The sequence below is a fragment of the Meriones unguiculatus genome, chromosome 12 (genome assembly GCF_030254825.1).
Source record: "Meriones unguiculatus strain TT.TT164.6M chromosome 12, Bangor_MerUng_6.1, whole genome shotgun sequence".
NCBI classification, from domain to species: domain Eukaryota; kingdom Metazoa; phylum Chordata; class Mammalia; order Rodentia; family Muridae; genus Meriones; species Meriones unguiculatus.
Window position 1 is genome coordinate 74,456,112 of NC_083360.1, and position 15,667 is coordinate 74,471,778.

General features: G+C 41.5%; 1 protein-coding gene across 13 annotated transcripts in view; it reads left to right on the plus strand.

The window, feature by feature from the left end:
* Positions 1-398: 398 nt before the first annotated feature.
* The window catches only part of Fggy (FGGY carbohydrate kinase domain containing), a 362,592-nt gene continuing 347,323 nt past the window's right edge, over positions 399-15,667 (plus strand). For 3 of the 13 annotated variants that reach the window (XM_060365889.1, XM_060365880.1, XM_060365882.1), the window contains exons 1-2: positions 458-522; positions 7,526-7,605. The gene's annotated coding sequence lies outside the window, so the exon portion shown is untranslated. Of the gene's footprint in view, positions 523-7,525; positions 7,606-15,667 lie in introns of all 13 variants that reach the window. The other 10 variants (XM_060365879.1, XM_060365896.1, XM_060365883.1 and 7 more) reach the window with 9 other exon arrangements.

A 15,667-nucleotide genomic window follows, 5' to 3' on the forward strand; every position in this document is an offset into this window, starting at 1 on the left:
TCTCATTGCCATTGGCATTTAACCCAGGAAAAAAAAAAAGCCAAACAGGTTTTGGACTCTCATGGATAACACAGAGCTTATTGGAAAGCTCAGCTATCAACCAGTCTGTCAACTTCTCAAAGGCAGCGGACCATCAACCGTTTAGATTTATGGTGCCATCTCTACATCAAAGGCTCGGCCACATCACATGTTGTAGGAATGGGTCAGGATGCCTGGCATTTCTCGGAGTGAGCAGAGTCCGCAGAGCTGGAACCTTTTAAACCCAGGGAACAGGAAGACTTTGAAGCTGATTGCGAGACTCAGGACGTGCCTGAAGCGGGAAGGGGCAGGGCTTACAGGTACTGGCCATTCCTGTCACCCGTTTCAAAGGACCAATCAGGACGCGCCTTACAAGGGTTGCTGGATGGGCTGGAACGGAGCGGGCGGAGTCACAGCGTGCTTGGACCGCCCTGCTGGGTGCGGTGCGGCTGTGCGTGGTGGCCTGCTGGCTTGCTAGCTAGAATGTGATTTCATATTGGACAAGTAAGTGACCCTCCCAGGGGCTCTTGCAGGCACGCAGGATCTGGGTCGGCTCCTCCAGAAAAAGCTTTTCCAGCCCGCCAGATGTTTCCCTCCTTCACCTTTGGGCCTCACACCAACAGATCATGGTTAGGCCATTCAGTTTCTTGTGTCTTCTGGGTGAGGAGTCCTGCTCAAGGGAGAGGACAGGCTTTGCTGCATCCCAAAGACTGCCCTACAGACGTCTGGGGGCCTAAGGCCCTATGTCCAGTGTACAGTTAACTAAATAAAGTATTTTTCCTTTCTTTCTCCCAGACTCCCAAACCCCACCCCAATTTGAGGACAATTCTCCAAACATTTTAAGTCTTTGAATTCAAGTTTGGCAATGCTGGTACTGTTTATGGCTTTAGAAGCTGAGCAGCCGGAGATAATGTTTGACTTGTACTTCAGATGGGATAATTTAGTCTGTCTTGTTAAAAGCTGTAGGCCAAGAAGGATATAGGGGGATCTTTCCGTTCTTATGAACTTCATGTCCATTTCAGGGTGGAGGCACGGCCTGTGGGAGAAATCCTCTGTCATCGGTTCTTTCACTGGAACACTGCTTATATCTTAGCTCCAGTTCTTTCTCCTAATTAAAGGGCTAGTAATGGCCAAGGTACTGAAGAGTGATAATCCTTTGATGGAATATGAAGTGTGAGTTCAAAAGGCCCCACTGCATTGTGCTTTTAAGGAACAAACCAGTAAGGAAGAATTAAAGTCTTAGTCTGTGGCTGGATTTGAATGGTAGATTTGTATTTTGTTTCATTTTCTTGCTCTCTTTGAAAGGGTTTCTGGTTTTTTACTGTGAGCCAAGCTACTCTGTCTTCTGGAGTCTCCCTTTAATGCAGCTGTCATGCTGGGTCTTGACTATTTAATGGCTTCAGGCCTGGCTGTATGAGTGGGAGCCCCAGAGGACTGCTACTGCCTATAATGGGGTTTGGGTGTGGAAAATAGAGGGTGGGGAGGGCCTGTGGGTGATGTTTTTTTTGAGGGAGAGTGATGTAGAATTAGGAAGCCAAAGCTTGCACGTGGGAGAAGGCAACAGCCCAGAAGGTGGAGTACTGTGTTTTTGTGAAGGGGCCAGGCTCGCATCCAGGCTGTGATGAATTTTGCTGTGGGCCTTGTCTTCTGGAATTTAGGTCCCCTTTTGTAACTTTTATCTAAAGATCATAGCCAGTTACTAGCTCTTTAATTGCATCAACAGCAATAAACACCAGGTTGAGGCAAAGTCCTGTCTTTAAACTTGAAGCCACGAGGGGCTCTGAAATGGTTATTTTACTGGACTGTATCTCAGAGATGGATCGCTTAACTCCCAGGATGATGGCAGGAAGAGAGGTGTTCTCAGCTGGGGTGGATAATGGCAGTCCTATCGAGGAATAACTGCCATACAATGAACTGTACAGTTTAGATTACATTTGCTGAGATTTTTAAGCGTTCCAGCATCACTGATGATAATGGATATTGATTTGTAATTTTCCTTTCTGGTATTTTCTCAGTTATGTGGTCTGAACTGATTTTGGCCCTAAAGAATGAGCTAGGGGTCATTTTTCATGAGTGTGTGTGTGTGTGTGTGTGTGTGTGTTTCCCCCTCTCTCTAATGGTTAGTAGAACTTGTCAGTGAATCCATCTGGGGCTGAAGTTGTATGTGAAGGGATTACGAATACAAAGCCATTTGATGTCAGGGGACTTGTGCTCCTTAGGCTTCCTTTTGCTGTGATAACCCTGTGAGAAAAACAGGTTCAGGGAGGAAACTCTGGTTTGGTGACAGCAGGGAGAGAAGAGAAACAGAACATACCGCATGAGTGGTTCCGCTCTCTTCCTCCTCTGATCGCAGCGCTGAGCTAGTGCCTGTCACATCCAGAGTTGGTCTTCTCTCTTTGTTAATCCTCTCTGGGAACATTGTCACAGATACACCAGGAGCGTGCATTACTGATTTCCCAGGCACCAATCATAAAATGTTCACATTTCACATTCATCATTGTAGGCCTGTTCAGGTTATGCTTAATTCTGCCTCTCCCAGCCCTGGTGGGGTATGACTAACACAATTTATATATTCAGTATAAATGGCATGTTTTTTTTTTATTTTATTATTTTTATTTTTATTAATTAGTTTTTTCACTTTGTATCCTCCCATCCTCCCCTCCCAATCCCATCCTCCCTCTTCTCCAACCATGTCCATCTCCCAGTCCACTGAAAAGAGAGGTCTTCCTCCCCTTCTCTCTGATCCTAGTCTATCAGGTCTCATCAGGAGTGGCTGCATTGTCTTCTTCTGTGGCCTGGTAAGGCTGCTCCCCCCTCATGGGGAGGTGATCAAAGAGCAGGCCAATCTGTTCATGTCAGAGACAGTCCCTGTCCCCATTGCTATGGAGGCCACTTGGATACTGAACTGCCATGGGCTACCTCTGTGCAGAGGTTCCAGGCCATCTCTGTGAGTGGTCCTTGGCTGGAGTATCAGTTTTAGAAAAGACCCCTGTGTCCAGACTTTTTGGATCTGTTGCTCTCTTTGTGGAGCTCCTGTCCTCTCCAGGTCTTACCATCTCCCACTTCTTTTTTTTTTTTTTTCAATGCAGTTTATTCAGGAACCTTGAACAATCATCTGACCCTGGGGAAAGCCAGCCCACAGCTTAAATAGCCTCTGCGTGCCACGTGGGCAATGCAGATGGGTCCACATACATGGAAGCAAGCCAGATCCTCAGCCTTAGCCAAATGTGGAATTGTTCGTGACAGAGAGCACTCACCATCGGGAAGGTGGAAGGCAGAAACCAGCTCCTTCTTTAAGGCACAGCATTCCGCAGCTCTCTACAGTTCCCCCTTTTTGTTTTAGATGCATCAGGCAAGAGTAGAGGTCTGATCTCTGATATTAGAAATAAATTGGGACTTTGTACTGATGTTCATTTAGGTGTCATCCACCCAAAGAGCATCAGACCTGTCCGATACCTTTTTCTCAGAGGCGGGACCTGGGGCATCAACCCGCATGCAATCAGACATGCTCTTCTCTGGGTCGAAAGCGGCTGGCCCTGAGTGCAGTGCTTAGCCTCGCATCCTGAGCGTAACATTTTAGCTTTTTATGGTAGCCAAACAATCCTCTACAATAAAAGATCTTCCGGAGGTATCTCCATCCCTGATCTTAAGTTGTACTATAGAGTAACAGTTTTAAAAACTGCATGGTACTGGCATAGAAACAGAATGGTGGATCAATGGAACCGAACAGAGGACCCAGAAATAAACCCACACACTTATGGACACCTGATCTTTGATGGTGTCCATATATAAAAAAATGGCATGTTTTATATATGTGTACAGTTTGAAATAATCGCCACAATCAAACTAGCTAACACATGTGCCTTTTGGATATTATTCTTTTTCTTCAGTGAAGAAACACTCTAAGTTCTGATCAATGAACAAATTGCAAGACTATAATGCTGATTTGTCACCAGGTAGTACATTGAATATCCAGGAAAATTTCAGCTCCTAACTGAAAGTTTGTAGTTGCTGACCAACATCTCATATCCCTACGTTCCACCTGCTGGTAACTACCATTTTGTTTTCTGTTTTAATGAGTTTTTCATAAGTATTTCAGGTTCTACATAGTGGTCATGACATCATAGAGTTCCTTTGTTCCTTGTGTCTGCGGGGAATTTTTGTTCCATGCCTTCTGGAGACACCAACCCTCCCCCCCCCCCCACTGATGTTCAGGATTTTTTTTTTTTTTTTTTTTTGTAATTTTCCCCATTTGGAGTCATCTAAGCTCCTGTCAGTAACTTCTTACCCATGCTGTAGAAGTAAGCCCAACAAACCCATTTTCCCTCCCATGGTGAACTTTGATGGAATTGTAGCCTGGTTTGTGGTCAGAGCGGAAGGGGTAGACCCGCCCTCCCAAAGGAAATTTAGTGATAGTGTTTCAGATCACACACACACACACCCACACACACACACACACACTTCTATTTTAGAGGTAATCTTTGCATTGCTTATAAAGCAGAGTGCAGCATGTAAATAGATGCTTATGTGATAAGAGGTGTCTGTCCTGATAAACTTTAACTGTCCGCCTGACATAGCTTAGAGTGATCTGAGAAGACTTTTAATTGAGGAATTAACCACATCAGATTGCTTTCTCTCTCTCCCATTCTCTCTCTCTCTCTCTCTCTCTCTCTCTGTGTGTGTTTGTGTGTGACTGTCTGACTGTTAACTGTAGGAGGGTCCAGCCTACTTTGCACAGCCTGGTCCCTTGGCAGGCCTAAGACAATTAGCTGAGAAAAGCTAGCCAGGGTGCCTGCTGGCAAGTAGCATTCCTCCATGGCTCCTGCTGTACTTTGGTGCTGCATTGAGTTCCTTGGTCAGAGGTAATAATATGCGGGATTTTGAGCCTTCACAGTACTGCTTTGAGTTCTTGCCCTGCCTCTCGGGACTTCCTCAGTGATAGACTAATCTAGAATTGTGAACTGAAAGAAATGGTCTCCTCATCAACATTTGGTCAGGGTATTCGTTACAATAGCACAGATGAAACCGGAACATTGCCATGCTTTATTGCTTAAAAAATGATGAGTAAAAAGGTCCTCATTGATTTCGTACAGACATGATTGTTTTCTAAGAGTTTTGATTTTTGGCTGAATTTATTTGTAGATATGGAAGGCTGATTATATTTGTGTGTGTGTGTGTGTGTGTGTGTGTGTGAGTGTGCATGCTTGGGTTATTGTGAATAAAAGTCAGTGAACGTGAAATGTGTAAACAAGTCTCAAGGTGAGGGTTATATTTCTCTTGGAAGTGTGTTTAGAAGGAAAGGCTGGTGGGTAATGTAGTAGTTCTACATTTAAGTTCTTGAGGAATATCTGCAGGTTTTTTCCAGAATAGTTGTGGGAATTGACCTTTCTATCCTCAATGGACAGAGTTCTATTTTTTTTTTCTTTCACTCCTTCATCAGTTTTTGTTACTGCTTGCTCTTTTGGTGACTACTCTCCTGATAAAGCCAAGACTGCTGCATGCCATGGTTTTCATTTGTGCTTCTCCCAAGATTATTGATGTGAACGTCTTTGTATTCTTTGCAAAAGTGTCTGCTTGAGTTGTTTATTTACTGATTTGTTTTCCTGTTGACTTGCATTAGTTTTTATGTAATTTGAATTTTTACCATTTATCCTGCATATAACTTACAGATGTTTTCTCTTTTTCATTTCTTTCATTTTGTTAATAGTGGAGAAAGTGCTGAATTTGGACTTTTGCTGCTGCTTATATTTGCTTCCGTGGCCTGTGTTTTTGGTGTCCTGATGACCTGGTGCAGTCCCATGCAGGCCCTGTGTTTGCTACTTACTCTCTGTGAGCCACCGTGTGCCAGGGTGAATCATGCTTAGTAGATTCTGTGGGCCATCTTCTCCTGCTGTACTCCACCTACTTTGACTCCTACAGTGTTTCTTCCAGTCCTCCATGGGATTCCCCAGGCTCCAAGGGGTAGAACCCTGAAGAGTTTAGACTCTTTCTATGCATAATGGCTGGGTGTGTCTTTTTGTATCTTTCAAACGATCATTGTCACAGCCACTGTCAGAGAACCATCTTTACTTTTAGGAGTTTTACAGTTGCAAGTCTAGTGTTTTCTCTTTTAATTTATTCTGAGGTGTGTGTGTGTGTGGTGTGGTGTGTGTGTGTGTGTGTGTGTGAGAGAGAGAGAGAGAGAGAGAGACAGAGAGAGAGAGAGAGAAAGAGAGAGGGAGGAAGGGAGGGAAGAAAGGAGGGAGAGATGAACAAATCTAGCTTCCTTCCTTTGTATTTTGTCTACCTAGTTTTCCCAGCATCGTCTATTGAAGAAACTCTTTCCACATTGTGAATCTTTGGTTTGTGATCTTTTTGAAGATTAAGTGACCAATATGTGAGGCTCATTTCAGAACTCTATTGTAATCTGCTGGTTGGGGGATCTGTTTTGACTCAGTCCTATCCTGGTTTCAGTACTATGGCTTTGTAATGTAATTTGAAATCAGGACGTATGGTTGCTTCTGACGTTAGTTACCTTCCATTAGTTTAAATCAATGAGAGGTACTGAGCATCGCATGGATTCTGTGTCCTCTGGCCTTTGTTGAAAGGTTGCTTCAGAATTTGGCATGAATTCTGCCCCAGATCACTGTAGTTTTGTTTGGTTTGCCTCCAGGGCTCACTCTGTGTGTGTGTGTGTGTGTGTGTGTTTTCTTTATATATAAGCACATCTCTTGCTCTTGTAGAGTTCAGTTTTATCTCGGTCATAAATACCTTGAAACTTTAAGAAGAGCCATGTGCTCTCTGTGTTTCTGAGATCTCACTTAAGAGCCAGCAGAAGTAGCCTTGCAGCACAGTCTTCTAGACATACTTACCTTTTAGAAGTCCTGTTCCCAGAAAGCCCACACGGACAAAGATGGCAGAAAGAGCTTTGTTCTTTTCATGCTGGATAGATGCAGATGTTTTTGTTTTGTGTTGTTTTCTGTGGTTCCATGTGAGTTTTAGGACTGTCATTTTTATTTCTCTGGAAAATCTTGCTAGCAGTTTCATAAAGGATTGCATTGAAACTGTAAATTATTTTGGGATAGGATGGGCATCTTACCAATATTACTTCACCCAGCCCAAGAACTTGGTAAGTCTTTATGACTTTCTATTTATTTATTTCTGTAGTTAATTTCACGAAAGGATTTTTTTTGTTTTGTTTTGTTTTTTAATTGAAAATAGATTCTTGTCTCATACCATACATCTTGCCACAGTTTCCCCTCTCTCCACTTCGCTCAGATTCCCTCTCCCCCAGATCCAGCTCCCTCTCTTTTCTCTTCAAAAAAAAAAGCAGGCCTCTCAGAGACCACTGTCAAACAGGACAAAACAAGGAACAAGAAGACAAGGCAAAAGCCCTCATATAATAACTATTATACTGAAGTTACAAATTATTTACTTTTCTTTGTTACAGTTTTAAAGTATTTTGAATTTGACTGCATATTTCCATTGCCCGTGAGTTTTTATTTTAATTGCTTTTCATGTTATTCAGGACGATCCTTTCATTTCAACCTGAAGATTCTGCTTACGTCTCCTTCAGGCACATCTACGAGTGGGTGATATAGTCCAATGGTCAGTTTCCTTGTTTATCTCTTGTTCATTATTAAAGGACAGTTTTCCTGGATTTTTTTTCCAAATGAAAAAAAAAAAAAATAAAAGCAGCACATTGAGTGTATCATTCTGCTTTCTTCCCATCTGCGAAGTTTCTGCTGAGAAATACATTAATATTCCAATGGAGGTTTCTATCTATGTAATTTCTTTTCTGTTGCTACTTTAAAAAATGTATTTTGACAATATAATTGTGTACCTAAGTAGTCCTGTTTGGACTGAACATGTTTGAGGTCTTTGTAGATCTTTAAGACTCATGTACCATACCTGAATATCCACCTTTCTCATAGGATTTGAGAAGTTTTCAGCTATTGTTTATCTATAAAGTAGCATTCTTGCCCCATTTTCTTCTCCTCCAGGAACTTCCACAATCTCTTATATCATTTTGGATGTCAACCTGATGTGATCTAGAATCACCTGGGAAGAAAGTATCAATGAGGGATTACCTAGAGCAGGTTGGTCTGTGGGCATGCCTGAGAGATTTCTTTCTTAATTGGGTTAATTGAGGTGAAAGGTCCACGCCGAGTTTGGGTAGCACCACTGTCAGGGCCAGGCCCGGAATGTCATCCAAGTGGAAAAAGCAGGCGGAGTAGAAGTATGCAGTGTGCCTGCATTCGTTTCTCTCTGCTCTTTGCTGTGAAGTTAGGTGACTGACAGTTTCAGGTTCTGCTGCTTTGACATTCCAGTACTAATGGACTGCAGCCTGGAATGAGAGCTCTATCGACCCTCTTCTTCCCCCAAGTTGCTTTTATCGTGTCTGCAGAAATGAAGCTCCAGCAATCCCAGTGTTGCTCCTTTTGTCTTTATTGTCTAACTTCAGCTCCAGAATTTGTTTTCTTTGACATTGTTTTCTCTGTCTTGTGTTGCTTTTTCTGATTTGTTTACTCTTGTTTTCCTGTAGGTCACAGACTTCCTTAAAACAGTGATTTAATTTCTTTGAATTCATTGTTAAGAATTTCTTCTATCTTAACTCCTTGGTAGCAGTTGATGGGAGCTAGTGTATTTCTTTTGTGCTGTGATAGTTGCTTGGTGTGTATGAGAGCTGGAGATGCTTCTCCGAGTGCCTCCTTGTGGGCCTCATTATTCAAGGAAGCAGTTATCTCGTTTTAGCTTTACTCATTAGCTTTGGGAAACGAAACTCTTTTTTTGATGAGCTGCTCCAGGGATTTTGAGAGTTTGCTATTTTTTATGAATGTTCCTGCTTTCACCCATTTGTTTCCTTTTTGGGAGCTATCCCTAAGATTTGTGTGCCTTCTCTTTTTCCTGCAAAGATGTTTATTTTTCCCCATAATGTTGTCCTGAAACACTTAAGTGTCCATGCTCTCCTTCTCTCGAACCACTGCTTGTGTGTTTGTAAGTTATCTAAAGACTCAAGATGACTGTGCATGGAGGCTGAGGGGGGTGAGTCGTTAGGATCATCTCTGGACCAGAGGGAGAGGATGGCAGCAGCTTGTGACTAGGCCTCCTGATAAGGTACAGCTACTGTGATGTACACAGTATACACGCAGTATATTACAGTAGCTTTGGGTAGTATCCAGCATAGCTGGATCAGCCAGCATCTCACTGTTGCTGCTGCTCTCACTTTAGCCCCCAGGGAAGAATCATGGACCATAGGTTTTTGTTTTTTTTTGTTTTTTTTTTGGACCGTGTATGCTGCTGCTTTGGGAGAATGGGAAGCTGTATTCTTATTCTTTTTAATGCACTTTCACTTAGCGTCTTCCAAAGGTTCTCTCATTTATATCTACTTGTCACAGCCAGTGTGTGTGTGTGCGTGCACGCGGTGACAGAAAGCTAATTTGCTATTGTGTCCTATTGATAGTATTCCATTCTGTTTTTTCTTGAGTGAGGCTTGCTAGTTTTTGTGCCACAAGGGATTTACATGAAGTGACTAATCTGTCAGATTTATTAACATGCTACTTAATGTGCAAAACATTTCCTAACTGTTATTTTAATTCTAATTTTATCTCTCTAATTCTTAGTACTGGCAATACGTACATTTTCTCATGATCATTATGGGTAGAGTTGTATTAATTTTGTTGGACTTCTGAAAATGCCAGCTTTTAGTCAAATTTATTTTCTCTATAATTTTTATTTTAAAAGATTTGGTTTCTTCTCTGCAGCTCCTAGTTTCCTTAGCGGGGAAGCTGAGGATATTTTCTTGAGACTTTCTGATATTGTCATTGGATGCAGTTAAATTAACTTCTAGGTCTGGCATTATTCGCATCCTAAAACTTATATACTATATTTTTATTTGTGTTCATGTAAACATATTGACATTATATAGTTGTGTTCAAGAATTATGCTAATTACTTTCCATATATTTGAGGATTTGTTCTATATTTTTTGATCACTCATCTACAGTTCTGTCATGGTCGTAGACCATCCTTTGTATGACTTGAATTCTTTGGATTTTGAGAGTTATTTTGTGAGAGTTATTTAACCAAAATGGACTATACTCGGAACACCTGATCAGAACACCCAGAATTGGGTAAAGTACTGTTTTTGCCTGTGGACCAGGGCAGGTTGATGGATTCCCATTGTATATCACGTCCTTGCCGAGCTGTCTACTGTTTCTGGCGCCGTCAGTCACTGAGAGTGTAATCATTTACTATATATCTCTTTCCTGTCCCATCAGAGTTTGCTTTATGTATTCTGATACTCTGTGATTAGGTACATAAATTGAACTGTTTGGTTCTCTTGGTGAATCACCCTGTGTTATTTCACAATTTCTCCTAACAGTTTTGGTAGAGAAATCTACTTAGTCATTGTGTGGGTAATATGTATTTTTAAACCTGCTTAGCTGGATGTTAATGGAGGTACTTTGTGTTTCTTTTCATTGCTGTAATATGTCATATCATATTCTACTTCTGGCTTTTCACTTTATGTTTAATTGAGCTTTCAGTAGGCAAATTTAATTAAACTAAATAAATCAACACTGGATAATCTGTTTTTTTAACTGGGATGTTATTTCACTTGATATAATTATTAATGTATTTTTTTATGTTTGATATATATTTACTGTAGTAAATCATTATTATGTTGCTATAAAATGACTAATGGCAATTGACAGTCACAGTTGATGTCAAATGACAGTAGTGTAACAAAAACATGAAGAAATCCCCACTGGAGCAGCTCTTTGTAAACTAGACGAATGGCCAAACAAACACATTGCTTTTCTCAGCACCATTCCCTGAGTCCCTAGCTCACTGGTTTAAGAAATTCACTATTTTCTTTACATAGAAGTTTCCACCCTTGTCTTCTTTTGTCAACTTGTTCCTGTTTAGATAGGTACAAAGAGAGTTATTTGGACCTGGAGATTGAATAAGACTTAACTTTCCTTGCCTTTTATACTGTACTTCTTTTATGTCCATGATCAAAATACACAGCTCCATGGCACATATCTTGCTCTGTCCGTACTCTTACAGAATTAGATTTTCGTTGCAGATAGTTTTTGAATTTCAGCAACTTAGAATGTTCTTTGCATTTCTCACATCTGAGCTTTTAAGCTCTCTTTCTTCTATATTTTTGGTTATACAAAGTATAGGTCTAGCTTTTTTCTCTGATTACTGATTATGTGTGTCAATACTAAGTGGCACTTATTTACTTATTTATTTTTTCGTTTTGGCTTGTTTATTCCTGTTTCTTTGTATGCATGGTCATTTGTGTGTTTTGGCATGAGATGGTGGTACATGCATGGTGTACATGGGTGTACGCAGATATATGTGCCCACGGGTGCTTGTGTGAAGGACAGAAAAGGACATCAGGTGTCCTATTCTATAACTCTGCTTTATTGAGCTTGAAGTTCAATGACCAATAAGCTCTCAGGAGCTATCTGTTTCTGTTCTACAATGCTGGACCTTAAAGATAATAAAACTAAAAACAACCCCCCCCCAAAAAAAAATACACACACCAAAACAAAACAAAACAAAACAAAAAAACCAAAAAACACTAAATCCCAAAAATACCTAGATTGATGCTCATGTCATTCAAACTCATGTCCTCATTGGAAGAAGGAGAAAACAGGAAACAGGACAAGAGCCTACCACAGAGGGCCTCTGAAAGACTGTACTCAGCAGTGGACCAAAGCAGATGCTGAGATTCCTAACCAAATTTTGGGCAGAGTGCAGGGAATCCTATGAAAGAAGGGGTGATAGTGGTACCTAGAGAAGATAGGAGCTCCACAAGAGGATCAACAAAACCAAAATATCTGGGCACAGGGGTCTTTTCTGAGACTGATACTCCAACCAAGGACCATTCATGGATATAACCTAGAACCTCTAGCCCATGGCAGCTCAGTATCCAAGTGGGTTTCCTAGTAAGGGGAACAGGGACTGTCTCTGACATGAAGTCAGTGGTGGGCTCTTTGCCTTCCCTCCCAAGGGGGAGCAGCCTTGCTAGGCCACAGAGGAAGACAATGCAGTCATTCCTAATGAGACCTGATAGGCTGGGGTCAAATGGAAGGGGAGGAGGACCTCCCTATCAGTGGACTTGGAAAGGGGCAGGGAGGAGATGAGGAAGTGTGGAATTGGGAGGGAATGTGGGAGGGGGCTACAGCTGGGATACAAAGTGAATAAACTGTAATTAATATAAAAAATAAAAATGTAATAAAAAAACAAACAAACTCATGTCCTCATACATGTGCAACAAGTCCTTCTGCCAACCGATCTTTCCAGGCGTGTGCATGGTCATTTTTCTTTTTCTAGCAACCACGGTGTGTTTACACTGTTGGTGCTGTTTTTATTCTCTTACTTATTTTTGTAAATACAGTTGAGATTTGTGCAGGGGCGTGTGTGAATTATTTGGAAACAGTTTGACTCTTTGGAGTCTTGTTTAGTGCCTTGTCAGTTGCACCCAGATCAGTATTCTGTACTCTATATTTTGCCCAGCACTCTGTGAGTCACATTTTCTACTTGGTGGATAGGAAAGAATTGGTTATAGCTTTTTGTGAGCCCACTGAATTTTTACTGTCGTGTTCCACCTCTCTGTCTTGGATCTTCTGTGAAGGGCCTTGAGTGCCATTTCTCTGCAGCTCTCTCTTGTACTCCATCCACACATTTCTCTTCTCTTTCTCTTTCTCTTCTCCATGACCCAGCCAACACGAGGGGATACCACTGAGCTGGGATTGCTTCTCATTTCTATGACACACTCTGTACATAGTCCCCAGGCATTCAGCCTGAACAATTGCAGGAATTATCCAGCTTTTTATTTCTAATTTTCCTGTAATAATACTTGTTGCCAGATATCCAGTAATCTGAGACTATTATTATTATTATTATTTTCTTTTTAGAATAACTATAGAGGAGGGAGATATGGTTCTTATAACACTACCTTGGTTGGAAATAGAAGTTGTCAACTAAAAGTCATGAATAAAATATTTAGAAGGGACTATTTGAAGGTACAATAGGGATTTTGGGGTACCAAGGCATTAGTCATAATGGATAACTTTCCCAATATAAGGCCAGGGGAATCACGGGAAAAGAAACATATTAGAAGAAAATATAAGATGCCCTAACATAGATTTGTTTTCAAAAAAGTAACTATGCAAAAGATGAGGCCAGACCGACTACCTGGAGAGATGAACAGTAGAACTGGACCTAAATTAAGTTATCATCCTCTGTGATTAGAAGGAATGAGTGAATAGTGTGTTTTGGAGAAGAAATGGGCTTGATGTATATCAATTAAAAAAAAAAAGAAACATTGTATTTCTTATTGAGACAAAACATACTTTTCTCCAGAAATCTTTATTTGGAAATCCTCATTATCAAGGATAACTCAATGAAGTAGAGTTCAGAGAGAGGGATTTTTATATAGTGCTGTTTGTACGGTCTGGGTTCAGGGAGGACTGGGGAAGGAATGCTTATTTAGGCTGAGTTTATTGCTAGTCCTTGGCCATCTAGATTTGTGGCTGAGCTGCTCTGCAGTTCTCTGCACACAAGGCCAAAAGCTGAGTCACTTGGGTTCTGCTAACTGGCCGTGGGAGAGAGATTAAGACAGGCTGAGGGTCAAAAAGTAGGAAAAGCCTATAAAGTCAAGAATGATTTAGGTAGATCAGTCTCAATTAGTTTACCAGAATTCTGAGCTAGTAGAATTATGTGGCAGCTTTGATGTTAGAAAGAGTCTAATTTACAACCTTAAAAAGTTGCCTTGTGGCATTGGTGGAAAGCATAAATACTTGAAATCCCCTGGGATGTGGAAGGTGCCTCACATCTCCGAAGCATTGTTCGCTGCCCAGGTGCCGTGGGCACCCCAGGGTTGTGGGCCAGATTAGGATTTGGCTAAGGGTAAGTTTTTAACACACTTGGTTACCACATAAAATATTCATAAATATCCAGCCTAAAGATGGAGGTTATCGAAGAACATAAACAAGTTTAGGAAAAACTTAAATGCATATGAATGTAATGATTGAAAAACACAGGAACCATTGCTTTCTGGTGAACTCCTAGGGGAAGAACACGGGACTTGAGGAGGAAATATGTAGAGTAATCCTAACCATCGCGCTGAGTAATGATGTTCCAGTTATGCGCTGCCGTAGGGCTTAGGGCAATATTTTAAAAAAATCATGCAGAAGGTATCACACTGTAAAGGTTTATTTTTTTTATTTTGTTCTTTTTTTTTTTTTTACCATTAACATACATTTTTATGGCAGATGAACATTTTCATTTGGGTCATCTTTTAATTAACTTAGCTTTTTTTTTTTTTTAAAGTTTTCATCAATTACACTTTATTCATTCTGCATCCCCCCATAAGCCCCTCCCTCCTCTCCTCCCAGTCCCACCCTCCCTCCTCCCTCTGCTTGCATGCCACTCCCCAAGTCCACTAATAGGGGAGGTTCTCCTCTCCTTTCTGATCTTAGTCTGTCAGTTCACATCAAAAGTGGCTGCATTGTCCTCTACTATGGCCTGGTAAGGCTGCTCCCCCCCAGGGGGAGGTGATCAAAGAGCAGGCCAATCAGATTATGTCAGAGGCAGTCCCTCTTCACATTACTATGTAACCCAATTGGACTCTGAACTGCCCTGGGCTACATCTGTGCAGGGGTTCTGGGTTATCTCCATGAATAGTCCTTGGTTGGAGTATGAGTCTCTGGGAAGTTCCCTGTGTTCAAATTTTCCTGTTCTGTTGCTCTCCTTGTGGAGACCCTGTCCTCTCCAGCTCTTACTATTTCCCAGTTCTTACCTAAAATTCCGTTCACCTGCCCAACAGTTGCCCATCCGGCTCAGCATCTGCTTTGATAGTCTGAAGGGCAGAGGCTTTCAGAGGCCCTCTGTGGTAGGTTCCTAGGTTGTTTCCTGTTTTCTTCTTCTTCTGATGTCCATCCTCTTTGGCTTTCCGGATGGGGATTGAACATTTTAGTTAGGGTCCTCTCTCTTGCTTAGTTTCTTTAGATGCACAGGTTTTAGTGGATTTGTCCTATGTTGTATGTCTATATGAGTGAGTATATACCATGTGTGTCTTTTTGCTTCTGGGACAACTCACTCAGGATGATCCTTTCCAGATCCCACCATTTACCTGCAAATTTCATGATTTCCTTATTTCTCATTGCTGAGTAATATTCCATTGTGTAGATGTACCACAATTTCTGCATCCAATCTTCAGTTGAGGGGCATCTGGGTTGTTTCCAGCTTCTGGCTATTACAAATAAAGCTGCTACAAACATGGTTGAGCAAATGTCCTTTTTGTGTACTTGAGCGTCTTTTGGATATATGCCCAGGAGTGGTATGGCTGGATCTTGGGGAAGCGCTATTCCTAGTTGTCTGAGAAAGCGCCAGATTGATTTCCAGAGTGGTTGTACAAGTTTACATTCCCACCAGCAGTGGAGAAGGGTTCCCCTTTCTCCACAACCTCTCCAGCATGTGTTGTCACTTGAGTTTTTGATCTTGGCCATTCTCATGGGTGTAAGGTGAAATCTCAGGGTTGTTTTGATTTGCATTTCCCTAATGGCTAGTGAGGTTGAGCATTTCTTTAAGTGCTTCTCTGCCATTCGGTCTTCTGTTCTTTTAAAGGGGGTCTCAATCTTTAGCTCAGGTTA